General features: G+C 43.4%; 1 long non-coding RNA gene across 2 annotated transcripts; it reads left to right on the plus strand.

The window, feature by feature from the left end:
- The first annotated feature begins 1,758 nt into the window (after positions 1-1,758).
- On the plus strand, positions 1,759-6,578 carry LOC124111813. 2 transcript variants are annotated; one of them, XR_006857539.2, is made up of 3 exons: positions 1,759-1,911; positions 3,075-3,207; positions 6,274-6,578. It is a non-coding gene; the product is annotated as an uncharacterized LOC124111813 (long non-coding RNA). The 2 variants fall into 2 exon arrangements; XR_007218391.1 differs by having other exon boundaries at positions 1,766-1,911; positions 3,096-3,207.
- Positions 6,579-12,897: the final 6,319 nt, after the last annotated feature.

The following is a 12,897-nucleotide window of genomic DNA, read 5'->3' on the forward strand; positions in this document are numbered from 1 at the left end:
GCTGGCGTGCTGTTTCCTGCGGCACAAAATAGCATCTATTTATTCTTAGCTTTACTTTTGAGAAAATAATATTCACAATTATTATCTTTATTTCGTAAATTCATTAACTACATTTCAGATAGCCTAATTCATTTCTTCATCTTTTAGCATATGCCTCTCAATGGGTCCGGTACTAGTATATGCCCACTACATAAAAAAGTTGTAGATTCCGTTTGAAAATAGCCTTTCTGCCAGAACCACACATTTGAGAGCTTACCGACCGACCAGATTTCGACTCAGATCCTAGGTAGAGGAGTTCCAGCTGGCATACCTTTAACGGAACAACGTTGGTTGGTTGGTTGTTTAACGCCGCACTCGGCAATATTCCAGCTACATGACGGCGGTCTGTAAATAATCGAGTCTGGACCAGAAAATCCAGTGATTGATATCATGAGCATCGATCCACGCAACTAGGATCGATGACATACATCAACAAAGTCAGCGAGCCTGACTACCCGATCCCGTTAGTCGACTCTTACGACAAGCGTAGTCGCCCTTTACAGCAAACATGGGTTGCTGAAGACCTATTCTACCCCGGATCTTCACGGGTCGAACGGAATAACGACACATATTCCTACCCGTATAACGCGACTTGCCGATTGCATTGCCGCATGTCTCATTGTCAGAACCGCATTTTCGAGGGTTTTCTAACGGACTATAGATATAGGTGCAATATACAGCTTGTCAGACAGTATCTGTGATATGCCATGTGATATGAACGACCCGCTACAATATAGGATTTAATCTACCAACTTCGACAAAATGGTAAGTGTGCAGTGTACAGGGCAGGTCTTCAAATCTGAAGCATAGTGCCATAATAATAGTTTACTTTTCCTGTTTGACTCTGTTCTCGCATTCTTTACGATACACTTCAACCCTGTCCAGATGTGTGCAATTTCATGTGATTAATCAAACTGCTGGGTCGTCTGTTATTTGAATGCACTTCATATGATACAACACAAAGCAAATACGTAAATTCTTGAAAGGTTTATATGAATATCATCACACAGGCAGCTAAATCATTTATTATAAAATTGTGTGTCGACACACGGGACCTAACAGACAGTGAGTGAGTGAGGTTTGTTTAACGCCGCTTTTAACAGTATTTCAGTTATAGCACGGCGTGTCAGCTTAATGTGGGAGGAAAGCCCGAAGTGATGCAGGTCTTGGACGTTTACCACTTCGATGAAACCCACGAGCACGGGTATGGTGCTGACAAACCTAGGAACATAATCGGGGCGAACCGGGATTCGAACCCACAATCATAGGTTTCTGGCGTGCCCAAGGGACGCAACTCTGCACAGCGAATCGCGGCGCCTTAGACGACTGGGCCACCCATGCCCCCTAACAGATAGTGAAAAGGGTATGTCAATGTTTAGGAAACTACTTGGAATCACTGAGGACAATTCATGTGGTGGTCAGACTCGCTCAGACTCGCTGACCTGGTTGAAGCATGTCATCGTATCCCACTTGCGTATATCGATGCTCATGATACCAATCACTGGATTGTGTAGTCCAGATTCGATTATTTACAGACCGCCGTCATATAGCTGGAATATTGCCGAGTGCGGCGTTTAAAAGTAAACAAACAAAATCTTCTCCGGTATTCTGAAGGACATATAGTCGCCCAGGCTCTATTGGGGATATGCGTTGTTCAGAATGCATGAATTGGGGCGTCTCGTTGCACAAACACTGCGAGTCCCAGCAAATAGTCGTCCTCACACTGCGGTCACGTGATGCAGTCTGGAGGCCTAGATCCACCCCAACACTGAACGACCTCCCCGCGTCAACAGCTGGGGGCTGAAGCGAGTCGAGGCGTAACAGAGGAAGCTAGTCGTGAAAGAACTTGGCGTTATTGTAAAACCAATCCAGGTATGTGGAATTAACTTCCATCACTTGAGTTCCGAATACCCGACATGTTCATAGAAATGTACATCACGTAGGCTGTCGCACAGTCCATGAACGCTTATTACCTTATGACAGCACTCGACGAATTAAGTCTAGATTTCCCACAGGTACTATGAAACTACCTCTTTTCTGGGCCAACTTTTCAGTTGAAATGTAGTTGCTTGTCTCTATCAAAATTATATATTTTCAGAGACTAAAAGTTAGTCAACGCACCAATGCTGACAACAGAATGGGAACATCAGCCAATACGACTCGACGTTGTATGGTGCGCATCGTGCTGTAACACGGTTCACGTCCAAATGCGCTCATGGTTATTGTAAATTTGTCAAAACGGCCTTTTAGTGACTGAAACTCAAATTGCGGCCATGTTTTATTTCTTTAGCTGCTTGTATGATACAACCCCATGGAGAAAATAGGCCAGAACATGGCCCGCAGTAAAACTACTTGCCTTGTATGTTTGTTTATTTTATTGCTTGTTAACGCCGCACTCAGCAATATTCCAGCTATATGACGGCGGTCTGTAAATAATCGAGTCTGGACCAGACAATCCAGTGATTAATATCATGAGCATCGATCCACGCAATTGGGATGACGATGACATGCATTAACCAAGCATGCGAGTCTGACCACCCAATCCTGTTAGTCGACTCGAACAACAAGCATAGTCGCCTTTTACGACAAGCATGGGTTGCTGAAGATCAATTCTAAACCAGACCAAAAACACTTAAAGGGGCATTCACACGGTACAACAGGTTGCACCTTGTGAATGCCCCTTTACATGTGCAACGTTACTCCATACGCATCAGTACTACAGTGTGTGTCGGAGTGATGTTGATGTCAGTGTACACAGACGGCGTGAGTCGTTTACTCATGCAGGCGACGAGAGCCTATAAGCTCCAGCTCGGTGTTGATTATTAACAGACTGTACCGATACTGCTAGAATACTGCGGACTGCGATAAACAACAACATTCATTCACTCGCTGTCTTAATATCGCCAGTACTTTGTGTTTCCTGTAGCGAATAGTTTCATGTAGGATTTTCGTAAGTAGCCTACAAAAAATAAACTTTAAATTTAAGTTACGAATAGTGTAATAATGAATTGGAGATTATTATGATGCCTTTGCAGTGTCCTGTCTGTGTTATCAAGGATGAGTGGAAGCAGTGGCTATACCGTTCTGTCGGGGATATTGTCCGCCACGTTTGTGGCGGCAGGAGCTATTAAACTCTCCCCTGTCCCTGCGAGTCTACACAACGGAATGGTAAATAGAAAGCTGATTACATTGGTCTGCGTTGGTTGCCACTTAGTGATCATATCATAAAAGGACATGACCCAATTAGGCCGGGCTCCGCTATCATGCATGATAGCGGAGCTTCAAATTAAGACAAGAGATATTATTGGATGAAATGGTCGCGGATGTGGAGGTACTGGTGGACTACAGCAATGAGCTTAACCCCTGTTAAGCAACCCAAACTGCAGCAACCGCTGCCCTACAACAACCGTTGCCAAGCAACCCATGTTGCTTACCAATGCAGCATCCGAAGCCCTGCAACTACCATTGCCAAGCAACCCATGTTACTGGCCAGGCAAGTACCATTGCCAAATAATGAGCGAGAGCAACAATTGTTGCCAAGCTGACCATCCGCTGTAAAGAGGATACTAAGCCATCTGCTGTCAGGCAGAATGGATAAATTGATACCTGCTGTAAAGCGGGCAACCCTATCCTATATAGTTTATAATTTGGGATGTATCCCAAGACGCCAAATGAAACTTGTAATGCAGTCCACCAGCACCCCGCCGCAAGCACCAAGGTGCTTGTAATTGCGAAATTGCCAAGCCTGACATAAAGACATTTATCTCTGATCACTAAATGCTTTTATCATACCCCGCTCGAAGTGAAAGGGGGATATAAGAATGGGTACTGTTCCTCCTTCCGTCCGTCCGTCCGTCCGTCACGTTTCGTTTCCGGAGCTGAACTATATAAACTATGAGAGATATCGTTACCAAACTTGGCACATAGATAGGTCCAGGTGTGAACTGGTGCCTTTTGAGAGTTTGGGTTTTTTTAACATTTATTTTTCGATTTTCCATGTCAACGACTTTGACTTAGACTGAAATATGGCGGTATTGGCGTGGGATATGAGTATTTCGTGCTTGCTTATCTTCAAAGATGCAGTTCATAAGTCGAAAGAGAACTGATGAAACGATGGAATATGGATACAGAAATTGTGGCTGGTGAGTCTACATTCGACCGATGCAGTCGGGAGTAGATACCTGTAGCGTGTAGATTCAATTCCGTCACTAAATCAGGATTGAGATCATTCGTGACCACTGGCTTTGTAATGTAGTGGGTAGAGTCTTCGACCAGCCTGGAGAGCGGAGGGTCGGTGGTTTGAACTCCTGGCCGCGTCATACCAAAAGAAGTTTAAAGGTGATACTTGTTGTTACCCTGCCTGGCGCTCTTAATTAAGAGAATAAAACAAGGACTGGTCGGCTCGGAGTGAAATGTGTCTGAGTGGGGTATCCATGTTAAACTGCGGCATGGTATTTCAGTGGACTAGGACAGGTACAAGCACCCGCACACCCATACACACACACACACACACACACACACACACACACACACACACACACACATACGTGCGCGCATGCTCGTCACTATATAAGTGAAACAATCTCGGACGCGACGTCAAACCCCATTTCACCACCCAATAGAGGCCGATCGTGTCATTCCGGGACAAGCCTCCATGCTGCTGAGGAAAAGTGGCGAATGGTTAAGAAAGGGTTGAACTCAATAAAATATTCATTGTTAAGGAAGTTTATCTGATTGTGTTCCAATAATTTCTCAAACCTTTCGACTCTTGAAGCTGTCTGTAACGAAACCACCAGGATCTCCCCTGTCCCCTAAGTATGAAATGGTCGGTCCCTTGGTAGATCGACCCACAAATCGTTGATCTGCAACCTTACAGAATTGTGACCTAGAAAAAGAATAATACCATATTAGCATAGCATTAGTATGTACTTAAGGCATGGATATGGGTGGGAATATTCCATCGTCGCCCTACTCTAAAACATCTGATATTCATTCTGTCAGTCACAAGATTGTCTGGTCTAAACACAATTATTTACAGACCGCCGTCATGACGCTGGAATCTAAAATTATATTGCTGAGTGCGGCGTTAATCAATAAACAAACAAACTTAAAACTCTGGGGTTTTCATTTTGATTGAAGTGAGCTACATACTGTAGCGATGGAGAGTATGGCACTGTATATAACATAGACCAGGATGTTAGGGAGTAATCGCCCTGCCTATATACCCATTTATGAATCACAAAACACACAAGAAACGGGGATTTGATGGGCCCGAGTAATTACCGTCTCTGATTTGTACAGCCTCATAAACTGCTGAACAGGTCCGTCGTTACAGATCCCGAAGATGCGTACGTAGATGAGAGGTGAGGTGAGGTGAAATTGGGTTTAACGTCGCGTCCAAGATTATTGCATTTATATAGCGACGTGCATGTACGTGTATGTGTTTGTGTGGCTGCTTGTTCTAGTCCGGACTGATGCCGATATATAGTGCTAGCTCACTGAGATACCATGCCGCAGTTTAACATGAATACACGCCCAGACACAGTATACTGACTCCGAGCCGACCATGCAGTCCTTGTTTTAGCCCCTTAATGCCGAGCGCCAGACAGGGTAGCAACAAGTACCATCTTTTAACGTCTTTTGGTATGACGCGGCTGGGGGTCGAAACCCGGACCTTCCGCTCTCCGGGCGGACGCTCTACCACTAGACCACGGAGGCGGTCACGTAAATGATAGTTACTGGCTCTAAACGCCTGAGTCAGTTGTCCGGCTAGGCGACGCCGGACTGTAGCAGAAATGGGTCGTCCTCCGACAGTTCTGAGAATCGGTTTGGGTAGGCAGTTTGTACTTCCCCGGATGTTCTTCAAGGCAGTCCAGAGATAGGTCCTTTGGTTCATGAACCTTGAAATGAGCTCCTTTAGACACTGGCCTTGGTCATTTGCGGGATTTTCTATTTTGCAGGACATCCATAAGTTATGATAGCTTGTGGTATAAACTATATCTTATGGATAAGTGACTTCTTGACAACAATTGGTGCGATGTTTGTACAGTTATCTTGTTTGACAACGGTATAAGAAACAACATTGTTATCAGAAGTCGTTTACTCAGTCCGCGTGGGAGGTTCGCGTAAATAAACCCTGCTTTGTAGGTGGATAATTTCATTTTAAGATATGTGAGCGGTTTTTCTGTTTCAATTGTAATTTTAACTGTTATTGTAATTACTTTTTCTTTTAAGATTGCCGAATTCAGAGAATACGCTACAAAGTTCCCGGGAAATGTCATTGGCTGCCCGATCAACCCACTGACGTACATGTATGCTGCTGGGTTGCTGGATTTCAGCCTCGGTATGGGCTTGCTGTTGGGATCACGAAAGGTCAAGGTCGTCTGTTCAATTGGCGTAATGGCGGACATGGCATTGTTCATACCGACAGAAATAAGCCTTGGAATGTACGGGAAAAGTCTGGTTCCCATAGCAACACTGATCATGTCCTTTTGCCTCTATAGACATTTGACAGACAAAATAAAAATAACATAAAAATATTTTGCGTCCTATATTTTCCCCTCTCTCCATGTTTATCCACTCTCTCCAAGGGGTTATCCCATGAAAGGCGATATGAAATGAGGGTAAACATTGCGTTCAAGATTGCATCACTTATATAGCTACGCGCGCGCGCGCGAAGCGTGTTTGTGTGTGTGTGTGTGTGTGTGTGTGTGTGTGTAGTCCGGACTAATTCCGGTTTTATAGTCTTAGCCCACTTCGAGTCAAAAAGTCCTTGCTTTAGCCGAGCTCCAGGCAGGGTAACATCAAGTACCACAACGTATTTTTGCAAGACCCGGCCGGGGATCGAACACTCGACCTCCGGCTCTCTATCCAATTCAGAGAACTGCTCCATAGAGTTGTAATATCAGAACACGGGAACACGCGTAACTAGTAAAAGTCTGCTATACTGAGATCGGGTTGACGTTGGGCTTACGTGTTGCATGTGCTATGATTGGACTGTTATGGGGGCGGTGGGGTCGCCTAGCCTTCACTCGCCACGCTTCCCCACATGGGTACAATGTGTAGAGCCCATTTCTGGTATCCCCGCCGTCATATTGCTGGAACATTGCTAGAAGCTTCGTAAATAGAGATTACTACACGAGTGTCTGTCAGATACCATTGATCTTACAACGAGTTGTTTCAAAACGTATCTAACGAGCGAAAATCGAGTTAGATACGCTTTGTAACAACGAGTTGTAAGATTAATGGTATCTGACAGGCACGAGTGCAGTAATCTGTTTCTTACACACCCTAAAATCGCACCTTTTTAGCATCGAACCGATGAATTTTGTCTATTCTCATGATTGCAGTAGCACATTAATGCATAACACCACTGTCATAAGTGACGTCATCCTATGTGCTGCTTACTGCTCATAAATAATGTGACCCTACACAAAAAGGTTTCCGTCCTATCTGTGGATTATCAAGGCGATGATGAAAATGCAAACTAGACAAAAACCAAGAACACGCTGGGTGCCAAGTTGAAAGTTTACACCTCAAAGAAATTACCAAATATGTACAACAATGTTTACTTCCGTATGACATCACTACCGATGACCGACTTTTACAAAATGGCGTGTTCACTGACAACAGTACGCGGGATTTCCAGAGGAGGTTTTTGTTGATTGAGGGATCGTTTTCACATAAATGTTTCACGTAAGTAATCAGAAACACTCTGACAATCTGCGTACTTTTATTTGTTTACCGTGTTTTCCAATGTAACAAAGAGAATTAGTCAGAAATGCAGATAACTACCGTCATCGTTGTGCGTGATTTAGCGTCAGTCATGGCGTCATACAGGACGGAATCTTTTACGGCTTCTGTTGAATTTACCACATCATTGTAATGTATATATGTGTAATTCCATAATAAGTGCAACGATACTCTTCCCATGAATATTCTCAAACGCGTGATCGAGCCAATGTATGCAACAATTAGACGAAAGTACCTCTTTTAATACTACACAGTGTAAAATCTGAATTTTACTTTGTTTACATTTCAGCAAGTACAATTTTCCGAGCACAGTTTTCTTTTCCATACCTAATTTATTTCGCATGATTTCATCTAGATAATTTGCATTGGTGACAAAGACCATTTATCCATTATTTCGAAAATGTATGAGGAATTCAGGGATGCATGAATAGCAGCTGAGTTTGAAATATACCTGATCGAATATAGGCGTCTCATAACCGGCATTTTGTAAACACAATCCAATATGGCGGAACGTACACTTCGGCGTTCGTGTATGCATATTTTCAAAAACATTCTAAACGATTCTAGGCTTATCAGCGACGTTTCAGAATTACCATTAGTGATTTGATACCCGTGATCGCTAATATGCTTTTTTTCTACTTTAATTAATAATTATTCGAGTAAATATCCGATATTTAGATTTCTAAACACAAAGTAAATATTTATATAACGCAGTGAATTGTGATTTGGCGAGATTTACAATGTACCTAACTTTCAGTCACTTTCAGTAATTTTGAATTGCCTAAAATGACAATAAATGATAAACAGAAGGGGGAATTCAAAACTGTGAAGTGTCTGCGTGATGTGGATTCTATTTTGAATTTCATTCGATTTCGAAGTGAGGGTTGAAGAGAAGGGGGTTTACACTCTGAAAAAACCGATAATGTTGACATAACAACAGATAATGTAACTGATAATAATAACAAACAAACTCGCCGACGAGGACGAGTTTGTTTATTTTTATTATTAATTACACGGTCCTGTTGTTCAATACAGACGTAGGTGAACATTCGACTGAAGCACGAGCAACTTATGAATGACTTACACTCAGGAAAGTAGTCCGTCATCATCACACTCCGTCGCAGTGCACTCTCCTACCCAGAGTTCCATGCGGCCGGTAGCCAGCTAGCATAGTACCTCTGCCACAGGCCAGCGCCATGTGACGATTCGTCACATCTTTCACAGCCCATTCAAGATATTGCATATGCTTTTCATCCGTTTCATGTTTGACAAGTCTACACATTTTCATAAACAAATGTCAAAGAATGGTTAACTTTCATTGAGAAAGTATGCAAATACTTAAAAATCTACTTGTTTTTGCGTAGTTATCCTATGTTTGCATTGGTTGTACGGCTCCACGTGCTGTCATCGAAGCCCAACGGAGAGCTAGCGACACGGTCACTTTGATGCATAAATATATATTGTCATACAACTCACTGTCGCAGTTGTAGTAGCATATCTATATAGTTATGCAAAACAATATGTAAAGCGCCCCCAAATACTTGCATTAGTCGGTTCTATAATTATTTCTGAAAAAGCGCGTTTGTTTACAAACAAGAGAAATGTCCGGTCACGTGATATGCAAATTAGCCTGTGGCAGTGGTGTTATGCTGAGTCACCACTGCGACGGAGTGTGGTCGCAGTGGTGACTCAGCATCACACTCCGTCGCAGTGGTGACTCAGCATAACACCACTGCCACAGGCTAATTTGCATATCACGTGACCGGACATTTCTCTTGTTTGTAAACAAACGCGCTTTTTCAGAAATCAGTATAGAACGGACTAATGCAAGTATTTGGGGGCGCTTTACATATTGTTTTGCATAACTATATAGATATGCTACTACAACTGCGACAGTGAGTTGCATGACAATATACATTTATGCATCAAAGTGACCGTGTCGCTAGCTCTCCGTTGGGCTTCGATGACAGCACGTGGAGCCGTACAACCAATGTAAACATAGGATAACTACGCAAAAACAAGTAGATTTTTACGTATTTGCATACTTTCTCAATGAAAGTTAACCATTCTTTGATATTTGTTTATGAAAATGTGTAGACTTGTCAAACATGAAACGGATGAAAAGCATAAAAATTATGCAATATCTTGAATGGACTGTGAAAGATGTGACGAATCGTCACATGGCGCTGGCCTGTGGCAGAGGTACTATGCTAGCTGGCTGCCGGCCGCATGGAACTCTGGGTAGGAGTGTGCGTCATCATCTGACCCCAGGTCATCACCATGGAGTAGCAAATGACGGGCCTGGAATTCGATCTCACACATATGTTTGATACCAGTTAGCTCAAATGGGTTTCTCACCCACGGGTGTGTAAGAAAAACAAACTCACTCATCCGACTGTTATCAGTGAGTAAATACTGTTCAACCAGTGACTGGTAGCAAGAGCAGCCATCAACGCTGTGGATGCGGAAGAGATACAATCAACCAAGTCACAATCTGTTTGTCGCCTCTAGTAGCAAGCATGGGGTAGCGGTTACCTTATTCCCTCTCTCATTCATCGTCTTGTGTCAGAAATTGGTATGTGGCTTTAAAATTGTTTTTGATGTGTCGCCAATCAGTTTGGCCCTCCTTTCCCACGCCTTAGAGTTCGTTCGTTCGTTCGTTTGTTGTTTTACGCCGCACTCAGCATTATTCCAGATATATCATGGCGGTCTGTAAATAATCGAGTCTGGACCAGACAATCCAGTGATTGACATCATGAGCATCGATCCACGCTATTGGGATAAGATGACATACATCAACCAAGTCAGCGAGCCTGACCACCCGATCCCGTTAGTCGCCTCTTACGACCAGCATAGTCGCCTTTTACGGCAAACATGGGTTGCTGAAGACCTATTCTACCCCGGATCGTTAGAGCGAGCGAGTGAGTGAGTGAGTATGGTTTTACGCCGCTTTTATCAATATTCAAGCAATATAACGGCGGGGGTCACCGGAAAATGGGCTTCACACATCGTTTACAAGTAGAGAATCGAACCTGGGTCTTCGGCGTAACGAGCCAACGCTTTAACCACTAGGCTACCCCACCGCCCCTCCTACCGTTAGAAAAGTGGGCCAGGGTGATGTCGGATCTTTAGCCGCTTGTAGTGAGAGCAGACACCTTAGGGATTCCAGGTTTGTTCGTTTGTTGTTTAACGCACTCAGCCATATTCCAGCTTTATGACGGCGATCTGGATATAATCGGGTGCTAACGGTGAGACAGGACACGCTCACCTATTCGCGAACACCTGGTGTCATCACTATTTGATTTCTCATCAATATGGAAAGGGTTTTGACGCTTTTATTCACAGTGACAAACAACCCTGGTTCGTCTTGTCAAGACTCCATTATATACTCTTCAAAAAAGGTAGAGGATCATGAAATATCTGAAATAACTCCAGCAGCACAACTTCCTTAGCAAGCCATGGCCAGCGATGAGCCAAGACCTTTCCCCACTGAACAAGTCTGGGACAGGGAGACGTGAGCGTCAACGTCATAAGCCGCCGACCACGTTGGCTGAACTTGGCCAGGAACTTTGACTTCCTCAATTCGCCATTGGGAGACTCATACCCAGTCAAAGCCCTTCACCCTCAACCCCCACCCTCACCCGTTGATATGAATAAACAAGGAAGTCTGGTTTCAGATCTCTGTGTTTTATTCTCCTTGATCTGATCAACAATTGTGGTTTGATAAAGCCTACAAAATACTCATTCCAGAGTACCACATGCTGGGCACAGGTTATGCAGGTCGGGCAGCAGTCGGTCCTGTCGCTCAACCTCCCGGGCTCATGTACCAGGATGTTTCATTCGGCACATGACAAATGTTGAAGCTGTTGAACTGTACAGCAGAATCTGTCTAAACCGGACTCGGACTGATCTAGATCTCCGAATTTACAACGTTCTTTCACCAAATAAAACTGCCTAATCCAAACTTCCTTCACAACGGATTCCGAACTGGAATGGCATCATGTAATTAACGCTCTTCGGTCCCGATTAACTTTACTTACAACCAGACTTAAATCCTGGCCCCACGCAAGTCCAGTATAAACTGATTCCACTGTACATACTGACGGGGCTAACTAAGGGAACATATAGGAGGTGTTTATGTCAGGTTCCTTGAACAAACTCCTCGGTAATCCAGGGTATTAGATCTTCATTTTATTTTGATAAATACCCTGGACCCATTCCTATCATAGCTCCATTTCGGAAGTGTGGTCACCATCTTAATCGCTTAATCGGTAAGTTCGCTCAGAATTTCTGTTGCGCATGGGAGTAATTTGATTGGACGGCTATTAATAGCTGTCGTGGAGAATGGGTCGAGAGAATTTATCATAATGAACTGGATTATTGGGGATACCGGCAGATTATCACAAGTAGTTCGTTAATCTAGTGGCACACAAGATTCTATCACTCGCTTAGAGCCTGACTTTACGTACGAGACATTTTCATTGATTGTAATTCAACTGTCCCCTGCGATATTTCTATATGTTCCCTTATATTGTTCAGTATATTCTCGATTCCAGACTGAATGTCTGCCACAACCTGGATAAACCGTACCCTGTGAAATCTGGACAGTAAAACGCAAGTGGAGAACAGCATGAATAATGATGTACTGATGTCGATGATTTCATGTTTCTTGCATGGGGTGTAGAAACAGGTGATGACGTCATCCCGTCGTGTCGTGGTGATGACATCATCACTGAGAGACAATATGAGGATGCAGTTAGTTATGTAGAAGTCACTTGTCCCGAGACAACTTACATTGGTGGTAGGAAACCAGTCCGTGCTTTACTCCTGACTCAATTCCTAGGCCAGCTTAATAAGGCTGACCAGTGTTTGACTTCCATAACAAATTCCCATAATTTCAATGAAAATGTGAAGAGTGTACAGAAGAAAATTGCATTCTTATTTTTGTTAAATATGGTACATGAAAGTGAAACAATAAAATCGTCTAACCTACAGTTTTGATTACCAAAAAGTGAATGAATAAGATGTTTTAATTAGCATGGACAATTATTGGCAACAGACGTGCATCATTGAAGATATCAACGGTTTCCTGCAACCTAAGGGGAT

This window comes from Haliotis rufescens, unplaced genomic scaffold (genome assembly GCF_023055435.1).
Source record: "Haliotis rufescens isolate VD_foot unplaced genomic scaffold, xgHalRufe1.0.p SCAF_5, whole genome shotgun sequence".
NCBI lineage: Eukaryota > Metazoa > Mollusca > Gastropoda > Lepetellida > Haliotidae > Haliotis > Haliotis rufescens.